Genomic DNA, 13099 nt, shown 5'->3' with positions numbered 1-13099 from the left:
ATCAGGACCCAGTAGTGGTTTGTACAGACTTTTATCCTTGTGAACTTTTTACTAGAAACAGGGTATGAGGTGCTTGCTCTTCCTGACGCTCAGCAAAGCTTTTGGTGCAGCCAGCAGCATCCGAGCTGAAACTGCCTTTGCAGAGAAAGGTCGTACTGTGACTCCAAACACGCCTGATTTAACCTCACTTCCCATGAAACAGTAAACCCGTGTGAACGCGCACGAAGTTGTCAGCCCCAAACCCTGCTTGCGATCGAGTCTGACCGTAGGAAAAGGGGCTTTGTCCCCCCGCCAGCCCGCTCTGAGCCCCCAGCCCTGCCGCGGGCGGGGCGGGGGGTGTCACACAAAACTGCCCCAACCTGGGTGCTGAGGGGCTGGCGGAGGGTTGAAACCCATCCCCTTTTCTTCTTTACCCGTGGGGCAGGGGACTAGGAAGGCACAGCTGTATTGAAAAATAAGGAAAAAGGCCCAACCAAAGGATGCAGGTGCTTGTGGCTCCCTGTGAGGCGGCGGGGGTTGGGGAGGAGGCGCGATGCTGGGGGTGGGGGGAACCACACTTTGCACTGGAGCTGCTGGCTCCGTCTTGCTTTGCTTCGTCTGGGGAAAAATACCGCTCCAGGTTGAAGAGGCAACAGCGTGCTGGGAATAATCAGACCGTGCTAATTGTAATATATCACTCTGGATGCAACAAACTATTTAAGGCTGGTTTTTGTCTCTTAAAAATGTAGTCTCTGCATTTCCATCCATTCAGCCAAAACACCGCAACAGAGGGCATATACCAAAACCGGGCAATTACTGTAACCAGACCAGAGCTGATAAAAGGTTTCTTATTGTCTGATACTGTATCAGTATGTAGCAATAACTGTGATACTATTTTTTGTATGCCTGTTTTTAAATGATGCATCCGTGCGGAAGCATTGCCAAATCCAAGGGTTTACTCGTAAACACGCCACGTACAGGCAGTCTGCAGCGGGCAGAAATGGTTTGACCACTGACACAGGAAAAGGAATAGGTAATTTATCCCAGATCTGCTGTTCCTGGCTGCGATCGCCCATTCAGCACATAGGACCTGGACAGAAAGATTGGCTTCCGAGACCCGGCTTCCCCTCCAGCCAGGCTGGGTGGCTTCAGCAAGGCAGCGAGCGGCTGCCGGAGGCGTTGGGTGACTGCTCTGCTCTGCCTGCACAGCTCAGCGCTCCGCATCTCTAAAGGCGGTAGGTGCACCGGGGCTGGGTGCTGCCAGGGTTTTGAAGGACCCAACAGGCGCCTGGGTCTCGCCCACGTTGCAGCTTGGTCACGCTGATCGTGCAAAGCTGGGTTTGCATCAGGCGCGGGGGCTCGGATGCCTTCAGCTGCTGGTGGCTTTGGCAGGAGCTGGCGGTGCTTGGCCCCAGGTGAGACCCGGCCCGTTACTGCGTGGCCGGACGACGAGCCCATCTTTGCGTTCGTGATCTTTCCCAACTGTGAACCAAGTCAGCTCTCACCCCCCTGCCAGCGTGCGCTGCCTGCCTTGCACATGCCCTGGCAAGGACACCTCCTCTGACCTATGAAATTCAGGTGAATCTCTCTGTATATTGTTTACCTATTTTAAAAAAAAAGTAAAAAAAAAAAAAAAAAGAATAAGTTAAATTTAAATCTGTAGAAATTAATTTACAACTGAAGGCAGAGAAACCTGAGTTGTAATAAAAGGAAGTTTGTGAAATGTGGTGGGGTTTTTTTTTAATGTCATGTACAATAACGTAAAACCAATGTTATCATTTGATATAGCTTTTAAATCTCTGAAAGGGCACTTGCTTTAAAGTGTTTCTTACAAATGAAGAAAAAAGCCCCCTTTGTTTCTTAATAAATACTTTATGGTGTGACTTTGGTTTTGTTTGCTTTGTTACAGTTTTTTTTCTTCAGTTAATGCTTTACTTTCCTCTATCTACAAGAGCACATCTGGCCAACCCAGGTCTCCAGACCCTGGCAAACAGCAAAGTTAGGATTTTTTTGCTGTGTTTTTAAAAAATAACGGTAAAAACAACAATTTACACGGCTGAATGCTTGGTCAGGCTGTACATAGCGCGTCCCGAAATGCCACGGGCATCCGGGGGAGGCAAAGGAGCAGGGCTGGAAGCAGAGAGCTGGCAGGGGAGGAGGGGTCAGCCACAGCTTACAGCAGATGTGCTGAAGTGACGAGCACTTTGCAGCAGGAGAGGCCAACAGTTTGTGTCAAAGCTTTTTCTCGTATTTTTATGGGTTTGTTCTTTTTTTTTTTTTTTTTTCCCTTGGCAGGTTTTTTTTTTTTCCTTGGTTGAGAGGGGTAGGGTTTTTTTCTGCTCCACGTGGTGACTACAGATGGCATGGAGAAAGAAAGCATGGAAACTCTTGCTGATAAACTCTGAGCAAGCACAAGTGGTGGTTGGGATAGATGCATTTATTTACTTTTTATGGGCTACAGTGCTAGTTGAGACCCAGGGTCTATTCGGTTGCAACTCAGAAGGAAGAGTCCCCCACGTAATACGGTAACTGGAAACCTCCAGTGCGGTGCTGCTGTGGGCACGGCAGCTCTCAGGTCCTACCAATGACCGTGCATCTGTTCCATAGGACAGCCGGTCTCCCCCTTTTCTTTATAATGCAAGAGCCTAAAATCTGAGGATTAAAAAAAAAAAAAAAAAAAATCGCAGCTACACTTCTAAACCTGCTGCATGGCCTGTAAATACATTTTTAGCCTTATATGGCTGTAAGAAACGATGGAAACGCTCCTGCAGTCACTTCACCCACCCTGCAGCCCTGGCTGCGCGCTCCCCGTGGGGCTCTCCACAGAGGGTCGCGCAGCTCCGTGCGGGATGACTCTGCTCAGGAAAGCTGCCCTGCGAGGCCATACGCCTTTTTGCTTGCTCAGTTTCATCCCATTACTCAGTCCCCATCTTCCCAGCCTGCCCTAAACTATTCCTCTTTCTGCTGTTTACACCCCTTAAATTTATGTACTTGCTCACTTGTGGGTTGAAGTGTAAGGTGTACTTTTCGAGTGCCTGTTTCTGAATACATTGCTCCCTATTTAAGGCACCGAAGGGTTCAGTACCGTGCCAGAGATGGCATGCATGGTACACAGTAAAGATGGCAAGGAGAAGCCAGCAAAACGCATACAGGCTGGGCTGGCACCGGTTTGCCCATGGCAGACACCAACGTGCTGCTGGTGTCTTCGCAAGGGGAACCGTGGGCACAGCAGTGCCCTCATGGCACCCGTAGGCTGCCCCACCGGGCTCAGACAGTGCGGACCCACGGCCGTGCCCATGCCCGCAGGCGCCGGCTCAGAGCAAGGTGGTGGTCTGGCCACCCCACAGTGCCCAAACCACTGAGACATGCAGGAGAACAGCACGAAACCATCATCAGCGACAGAACCACTCCCCACCCCCCCCGGCACACAAGTGGAACTGCTTTGAAATGTCTTACCTATCAGCCAGGCATGAGCAGAGGACGAAGCCCATCCCTCATTAGCAGGAGGTTTGGGGAAAGTGGCGCTTGGTGCAATTAAAGGCTGGTGCTCAAATGTGGCCCGCAGTGCCTGGGGTTTGCATCCCTGTTCAGCGCATTAACCTCAGCACTTCCCTTTCAAAATACCTGATTTGCTGTTCACTTTCAGTCTTATAGAATCATTTAGGTTGGAAAAGACCTTTAAGATCATCCAGTCCAACCATTAACCCACACTACCAAGTCTACTCTAAGCCAATCAAGGGTAGACTAGACTAAACCATGTCCCAGAGTGCCACATCTACCCGTTTTTTTTAAACACTTCCAGGGATGGGGACTCCACCACCTCTCTGGGCAGCCTGTTCCAATGCTTGACTACTCTTTCCATGAAGAAATTTTTCCTAATATCCAACCTAAACCTCCTCTGGAGCAGCTTGAGCCCATTTCCTCTTGTCCTATTGCTAACTACTTGGGAGAAGAGACCAACACCCCCCCTCACTACAACCTCCTTTCAGGTAGTTGTAGAGCGCGATAAGGTCTCCCCTCAGCCTCCTCTTCTCTAGGCTAAACAATCTTGCTAGAGCTCTTCTTTCCCCTCCAGTTTTCTGCTTTCCCCTTCTTTTCCGCCCACTGAAGTTGTTACTAAATATTATTCCCCACACGTATTCCCTTGTATTTTTCCAAGCTGAATTGCTTTTTATTGTTTCCTGCTCATATTTCTTGCCTCTCTGTAGGTCCCTTTGTATTATTGCTCTGGCCTCAGTGGGGTTTGCAACATTTTCCTGCCCACTTGCAAACAGGCTGAACGAGTCACTTGAGACTGTGCCATCCTTTCCCCACCCACACTGAAGGGAGCCAGTTCAGTGGGACCCTGCCCTCCCTGGGGGCAGTGTCCCCTGCCCTGTAGCGGAGCATTTAATCCCTATGACAGCATTTCTGTGCAACACGAATGGCCAGATAACACCCATCACTGGTGCTCTAACAGCCTCCTGTGCTGCATCAGTGGGGAGATGCCCACCACGCTGGCCCACGTGGCACAGAAATATCAGTGTGGGCTTCGCCCATGGAAAACCCTCACACAAACCAATGCCGTGGCATGGCTGCTTTGCACCAGCTGAATGCTGTGGCGAGCCCCAGAGGTAAGACTGGGCTGGACCATGTCTCGCCTGGGTGCCCCAGGGTGCACCAGTGCCCAAAGCCCCTGGCCTGGACCCGGCCCCAGGCACAGCCACCCCATGGGAAGGCACTACAGCCCCAGCGTGGGGCTGGCATCTCCGTGCTGCACACATACCCCTTGCCATCCCAATGCTTACCGGTCTTGTAATTTGCTCACAGAAATGCTGTCATATTTGCTTGGCTCAGTTTGTTCTTTATATGTGGAAAATGTTAGCACCCTGACCCTGGGCTTTTTTTTTCACCTGGCTCATGGCTCCACACTTCTCACCTTCTCCAGCTCCTCCACGCTGGCTTGTTCACGTTTCCTCTGGGCCTCCTGTCTTCTCCGTCTCCTACTCGCCCCCACGCCAGCCTTGCAGCAGCGGCTGAGCCGGAGGTCTCGCAGGGCAGCTGCGCTGGATGGGGGCACCTGGGGCGGCTGGCTCGTGAGTGGAGGCACAGCTTCTTGAGGAGACCGTGCGCCCATTTAACAAAGGTGATGACTGCCTGCTTTTCCAAATACTGAGAGCGAGAAGGCAAACATGTCACTAGGCACAGCTGAAAAGTTGCTAGGTGTGTCAGAGGCCGAGTATCCGCTTACTCCCTAATGTTCATTAGAAGAGGGGAGAGAAACCCCTCTGGAGTGTAACATGAATCACAGCTCTCAGATTGCACTCAGACTTGAAGTGCCTCCAGCATTATACTGGCCACTGGCTTTGGCAAAAGAAGGTTAATAGAATTTATGTTTTCTCAATTTTGGTGGTTATTTCTGATGAGATGAAACCACACAGGTAACAACTCGGTCACCTTCTGCACTGGGCAAAGCCTGGTGGGTATGTGCAGCTCGCTAAGGAGAGATATCATTTCCTTCTCTCGTTTGCGGTGTCAACAGTGCGTCAGGAAATACGAAAGAAAACGCGCCTTGAACTTTTTGAAAACAGAATCTTGTCTGCCATGGCAGGCTCTTTTCACCCACTTAATAGGCTTATAATAGCACAAGTATAATTCAAATATTCAAGAAAGAGTAGAAATAACAGCCTTTCTCCTACACACAATAATCCTTCACTCATGCTTCACCTTGCTCAGGTGAGCAATCCCTTATTTGCTCTATCAGTCCTTCAGAAAACCTCCAGCAAAATCAAGGCAAACGATATATCAAGCTGAAAAGTGTTGTTTAAGTCAAGAGATGAGTCGCCTTCCATCAAGCCTTCCTTGTGTTTAATGCTGAAGCAGCTCAGGGCATGGCCCAAAATGCTTCGTCTTTGTAGGTTAACTTGAAAACAAAAAACCAGGAAGGCACCACTTCGGATCCTATCAATCAATCCTATTAAGCCAGGGCAAGTGAACATCAAGTCAGAGCATGGCAATAGCACAACAATAAAACAAAATTACTTACCTCCCTTCCAAGATACTGAGCAACTTCCTTCAGTCAGGTTTGGAAAGTGCTCTGAAAGCTGACGCGGACAGGCTGACAGAGCCTTTGGTGCTGCTGGGCACAGAGCCAAGCTCGGCTGGGCCACAAACCTCCCTGAGCGGCACGGCGCTGCGGCCGCTCGCCCCAGGGCAAGCCTGACCCGTTACAGGACGTCGCTCCTCCGAGACAAGGACACCAGAGTGTTGTGCAGCCTCTGCTATGATTTATTACCCAAACTGTAAATATTGGCTTATGCAGCTGCTAATTCCCTCAGTATTTGCTTTTGAGAGAAAGAATCCTATTGACTTCAAATGCGAGACAGTCTGCACATGATTGTAAATGTCTCGTTATGGGGGAAAAAGTGATTCTCAGTTTACATTGGTGCAAACCAAAAGCAACTGCTGTAGACCTAGTGTGCAGTCAGAATCAGGCTCTCGGTAAAAGCTAAAATTCCACCTTCGCTATGTATGGGTAAATACGTACAGCCATTATACAGGATTTAATTAACATGTATGATATAGGTACATAGTTCGAGCTCTGACACCAGGCTTCACATCCAAATGAACTGACACTAGGACTACATTTTACATTTAGGACTTAACATTTTTTTCCAAGATAAAATCCCATATTAGTGTGCTTGAAGGCAACTCCTTCCACAAGCAGCAACATGGAGAAAGGAAGAAGGGAGATGGACCAGTACAGTTACAAATCCAGCACGTTCTACAAACCCCACCCAACCATCCCTTTCTTCCAGTCTCCTTTCTCCTGAGGGACCGGGAGGTGTTCCTGCTGCCCGTGCTGGTTACCAGCAAGAACCACCAGCTCCACGGCATCAGTCAAGACCAATGAACCAGTCTTGTTCGTTTGATTGTGACAACTGTGCCGAGTGTTTGTCATCAGGCCAGCGGCCAGCAGCTACTAAGCTGTCAGATAACAAAGTAGTGCGAGAGCTGAGGCTCCCAGGCACTTCACTGCAGGGCTTAGGTGCCAAAATGCCTTGAAAGCTTGCAGCTTCAGGGTATGTCTTCATCACTCAAGGGCCTGCTTCATGTGACCCAGCAAGCTCTGTCTCCCCACCACTCCAACAACTTGAAGCAGGGCAGCACCTGATACCATGGGAACTGCAGAGGGGAACCAAGAACACCTCTTCCACCATCACCCCACCATCCATCAGATCAGTCACAGCACAAAAAAAGCAGCATGAACTCCCTCCTATCAAGCTTCCTCATGGCATGTGCCCTAGGCACATGCTCACTGCTCACAGCTCACTGCTCCCCATCTTGGTTGCAGCCTGCTCACCATCTGCCCAAGAGCCTCCTCCTCACCGTGGATGTCTGAGAAACCACAGTGGCTTTTGGTGGCATTTCCAAGCCTCTTTTCTCCACAGCCCCGTATGTCTGCTGAGGAGGAAGGAGGAAGAAACCCACTGCTCTGCCCAAGCTTCTGAGGACCTGCTGTGCCCCAAATGCTGGGGGAACTCGAAGAGGCGCAGGGCTGTGCTGGAAGGAGGGCTGGTGCTAGGTGGCTGGGTACTGCCGCAGCAGCGCTCACAGAAAGGTATTATGTTTCTGAAATCTTCTTGCTTAACATTCCTCAACCGGACCTTTCTCGGTTACGCTTTTATTTTTTAATGCTCCCATTTCAGACTTGAGCATTAATCTACGGGTTTAGGGACTCTGATTCTCCTTTGGTGCGGTATGAGGTACCAAAGACTGCCGGCAACAGACTTAACAGCTGCTCCAGCAAATATTTGGCTCTGGGACGTGAGCACTAGACACTCTCACAGCCTTGCCTGTCAAACTGTTAGAGGGAAAAAGTCTCTGAGGTGATTAGTCAACTAATATATCTAATAAGGGGTTTAAGCAGCAATCCATTACATTTAACAATTCTGAGAATCATTTCACTTTAAGTGCACTCTACAAGAGATGACAGTGCAGGGAGCAGTCAGCTCAGCATCGAGTTCTCCCACCACCAACAGACTAAAGCTTATTCAAGTTTATCATCAATTTTACTTGGGCGTAATTGATTGCCCAGATGTGTGAGAAGTCTCAACATACAGCGAAGTTCCTGCTGCTACACACTTGCGGGCTGGACCGCTGCTACGGAGGCCCGGGGAAGGAGCAGGCGTATACCACAGCACAACAGGGATACACAAGGAGTTCATCGCTGGCTTTTTATTTCTCTGCAAAGGAAAAGCAGGTACTAGGTCTGGCTTCTGGGATGAAAGTGTTTTGAAATGTGCTCAAGCAATGACTCATAAAGGGAAGAGGAGAAATTTGGCTTACACCTCCTTTTTGTTTCCTAATTTAAAAAATCCAGAAGTAATTTCTTGTTTTAAAAAAGTCTCTCTGTGCTCTTAAAAGTGGTTCTGTCGGCAATCCATAAGGAAAAAAAGCATTCATCAAGTTATAGCACCCTAAGGAGGAAAAGTTTTAGCCAGACTATATATAAATATGCATTTTGTTCCCGATAAAGTGTGTTTTATTCCAGTATCTAATAATATATGGACAAAAAGATCTCTTTGTTAAAGCTCATACACTTTTACTTTCTGTAGGGATCTTATAACGCGTGATCCCCATGGTCACCAAAAATCAAATAAGGCCAATCTTTTCTGCAAATTTAACTTCGGCCGTGACTTGAGTATCACTCCTTACTCGGTGCACGCATGATGTTTTTGTTCAGGAAGGACGATGCTGTTGCCTTGACTTAGCTGCGCCCTGGGGTCTTAACGCCCAGGTTCACCCGGCCAAGCTGCGGAGGCTCGCCGGTGCGCCATCCCCCAGCTTCCCAGCAGGCCCAGCACGAGGGACAAGGTGGTTTGCAGCTCACTATGAAAAAACACTCATTAAATGGAAAGAACATATTGTAGCAGAGACGATCACAGCACGTGTGCCCCGGAGCATATGGATGCAGAGCTACTGGGGACACGAGAGCCTTTGTGTGGTGCTTCATGCTGTCGGTCTTGCTTGAGGCAAGTGAGCTTGAGAGGTACTTCTCCGGGCAAGGCAACGCGAGCGAGCTCAGCAGCATCAGGCAAGCACCATCAGCAGAGACTGCATGTGATATTCCTGATCAGGCAGCAGCCGGAGAGATCCTGCCCCTGCGCTCGGGATGGAGAAAGGCCTCTCTCATGGTCTTGCAGCAACTTGCGTCTTGACGCATCATCAGACCGCTGTCCCCCAGCAAACACAAGAGCGTGCAGGCCCGGTGTTAAAAAAAGCCTCTTGCAAATTTAGCTGCAAGAAGGGAGGAAATGAGATTCTAGGGCTTGATTTTCCCCTGCTGCGTCTACGTGACTTAGCTGGGACAAAAGATTTCCACGGTTTATTTTGGTGAAGCCTTGGTGAGATCAAATGTATACATCTGTCCATCTAGTTTATATAAAAAGATCGTTTTCCCCCTGGAGACACTATTCAAATATCAGGTACCTGCTGTGAGCTCACCAGTACCATTCTTATTGTGCCATACTAGTCTTGTGTTTCGGGCCCGATTAACCAAATCCACCCACTAAAGGAACCCCAGCCTTGTCCTTGGCACTAACAGAAGCAGACCCTTAAAACACACCCAAAAGGTAATGAAAAAAATAAAACCAATCCACTCACCAGCTTTGCAGACTAAATCTCAAATGCATTTAACATTGAACTCTTGCTGCAAAACTTGCGGGGGGGATAAAACAAACAAGCCTCGGTCCGTTGGGTTGCTTTAATAAAAGGTTTATTGGAAATATTTTTGTGCAGACATACAACAGTCAACAATGCTGTTCAAAGCTACAAATTTGCTAAGTTTTCCAAACCTTCTAAAAATACAAGTAAATGACCTTCATTTGTATTCAGTCTGGGAGGGAAACAAACTCCACTGTAATGCGATGCTGTATTTAAACTACCAGAGGACATTAATAGGATGTGAAAATGGTAACACTTCTAGAGGAAAAAACCCACACACCACTGCTGCTCTGCTGGGAGCCAATTAAACATCCCCCACAGCACTACTCCTCTCTGCATAACCAGATTAAAACCTCCCCATCTGAAACAATATTTAAGCAATTCGAGTACAGATATGACAGACAAGCGGGCACATGACTTGGCTCGCTGATGAAAAAGATGCTGTTAAAGATCCTGTCACTCAAGCCGCTGAATATTTGACCTCCCAGCGCAATGGGCTGCACTTTGGGGGCAGGAGGAGGGACAGGGGGAGGTTTTCAAGTCGCATGACTCTTCCAACACGCACATGCACACACAGTCCCAGAGGGCTTGGCTGCCTAGTTGCTTTATATCTGGAGCCCTTTTTTCAAAAAAGAGTCGAGAAACAACTTTGAACAACTTTCCAGCCTACGAGCTCTTGACGGCATGAACAGCAAGTGCCGGCATTCCCTTCCTGAATCAAAATATCAACCAGAAGGGCAAAGGAGAGCATATGCACTGTCTGTTAAATTCCATGTTGTCTAAGAAACCCTGCAGATGTTTTGAAATTCATTAATTTATGCCAAGACGACATCTGGAACATCTTCACAGGGAAGCCACCCAGTAAGGTGGTCAGAATTTAAAACAATCACGTCTTTCTGTTAATGTTGGCTTTTTCCCTTGGCTTCATCACTCCATAATTACAAGGGTGCTGACCTCCCGGCTATGCACAGTGACAGGTTGGCAATATATTAGTCTTTTCTTCATCATTAGACTTCTGCGTGACTGCCCAGAGCTGGGCTTGCCCACACAGAATGTCATTTACGCACTTCTCTTTCTCTTCAGTAGCTACAGAGATGCTGAGGGAGAATGATCCCCCCGTGGCAGACTTCAGGAGAACTTGTCTCACCTTCTTGATACATAAAGGAAGGCTTTAGAGAAACACCAGCACTCAGCTATTTTACCTTCTGTCCACACACGCAAACGAGCAGGCCACAAATCCAAATGAAACAACCCCTAGGCTTCACACTCTATCACAAAAAGACCCAGGTCCCCAGATTAACAAGCCCCTTCCACTGGCCTGGGGGATAGGAACCTGCCCAGGAGCAACACCTAAGGAGAAGTCCCATTAACTCTCCATGAAGGATATTCCCTGTCAGGACTGAAATAATTTCAGTGCTTAATTCCTGCGGGCCCACGAGGCAAACAGCAGCCAGTAAACAATTTAGCAATCTGTCATAACCCAGAAAACAACCTGCTGGAGCCAAGGGATGCTAAGCAGGGGGGCTTCTGGCAGGGACACGTTCCCTTTCTCCACCCCCAGGACTCAGCCCGGCATCAGAGAAAGCTCAGCTTCAGGAGGTAACGGAGTTCCGCAAGCTCACACCACCAGCGCTCTCCCTCCCTTCCCAGCGCCGCAGGAAGGAACCAGAGAAGTAAGGTTTATCACAGCTCTTCAGGGAAGCCCGAGGAACCCCTCCCCTCCCTCGCCTCTAACAGTGGCAGTGCTCTTGGCCAACCTATTTTCTCTCCCAGTCCCTTCACCCCTCCAGACAGCCCATCCGAGAGCACATACCTGGCCAGATAAACCCAGCCAGGCTGTCTGGGCTTTCTGCAGGTCACCGAGAAGCGACCGCCTCGGGGATTCACTTGTGTGGCCAAGCAGCACAGGGCACTTTCTGGTTTTCATTTGCCAAAAAGGCTCAAAGCCTCCATTAATCTTGCTGCTAGGTATGGAAAAGGTACAGAAAGAGTTATTCTCTCTACCCATCTGGATTTATTTTGTTGTCATCTATTGTACTGACCTGTCCTGTGGCCTTCTCCAGACACACAGCTCTGGTCACAAGCACTGAAGGGTAGTGGAGGCTCTCTTGGGTGTCTGGAGGATAATGAAGCTTTTAGGTAAGAGGATCTGAGCTCTCTCCCTCTTGGAGCTATTCAGTTCTGAGAAGTCAGTGTAAGCAATATTATAAGACTAGTGAAAGTAAAACGGGAACAGGGCTGTGTTAACTGTGTAATCAAACCAAGGAGACTTGCCCCAACCCCATACAGAAAGAGAAAACTCTAAGGAGAAAAAAAAAAAAAAAAAAATTATCAGCTCATATGGTTTCACCAAACAAAGCACTGAGCCTTTTGTGTATAGTACAGAAAATGCATAAAAGTATGCTTCACTCTATTCTAACAGGAATTGCTTGCAGTCAACCCAGAAAGCTCTGCACCAGGAAGAATAAGCTCCAGAAGGAACTACCTGTCTGAAAGCTCAGGCCATGTCAGCACTAACAGGTCATTTCCAAAGAAGCAGGGGCTGTGCTCCTGGAGCAGCTTGTTTTACCCCTGCTGCTGCCAGCAGAGTCCCACCAGCCACCATCTACGATACAAAGACAACCATGCCACCATGTTATGGAATGGGCAGCTCCTTGGGGCTGCCTCTCTCAGCCTGGCTGGAGAGCTGCCCTTCGGAGCAGGACGTGGGACAGAGCTCCTGCACAGAGGGTTTCTGAGGAACAGTGACATGGCTGCAAATAAGCAACACGCTAAAGAGAAGCGTTGTTGCCTGTTCACTCACTCGCCAAGTGACACAGTTGCTCACACAGGGCCTGACTGGTGGGATGGGAATGGGCCGCGTGCAAGTCCAGTCATCAGATTCATAACCTGCTCAGTCTACATCTCTTGTATACCTCTTTACACTGTCTGCAGTGACAATTATGAGTTACGGCTAGGAACGACACTTGATATGAATTCAAAACTCTCCCCATTTGATAGGCACTTTGGCTGTGCCTCTAACAGCTGCCTGCAGGACAGCCTCAGGGCTGTGCCTAGGGGACCCTGCAGGTACAAGGTAGGGAGGAGGGTCTGGATCTGCTTGGTGCTCAGCATCCTTGAGGAGGTGTGGAGCTGCAGCATAGACAGACTCTGGAAGAGCCGAGTACAAGGGTCCTTCCCGGTAGGACAGAAGGAGCGCACCTGTCTGGAGACCGAGAAGCACGCCACGGTTCAGAAGCAAGCGGCTACCCAGGTGCATCAGGTACAGCATAGACACAGCCAAATTCTCCTCCAACCCATCAGGTACTTCATATCACCACCGTTTATCGTTAGACTCAAGGCACAAAGAGCTCTCCCTGCAAACTGACTGAAGTTTAAGGCATTGATACCATGTGATGATCCAAAAGGTAAAATA

The sequence above is a fragment of the Pelecanus crispus genome, chromosome 1, assembly GCF_030463565.1.
Source record: "Pelecanus crispus isolate bPelCri1 chromosome 1, bPelCri1.pri, whole genome shotgun sequence".
Lineage (NCBI taxonomy): Eukaryota > Metazoa > Chordata > Aves > Pelecaniformes > Pelecanidae > Pelecanus > Pelecanus crispus.
This window is presented reverse-complemented; position numbering follows the sequence as displayed.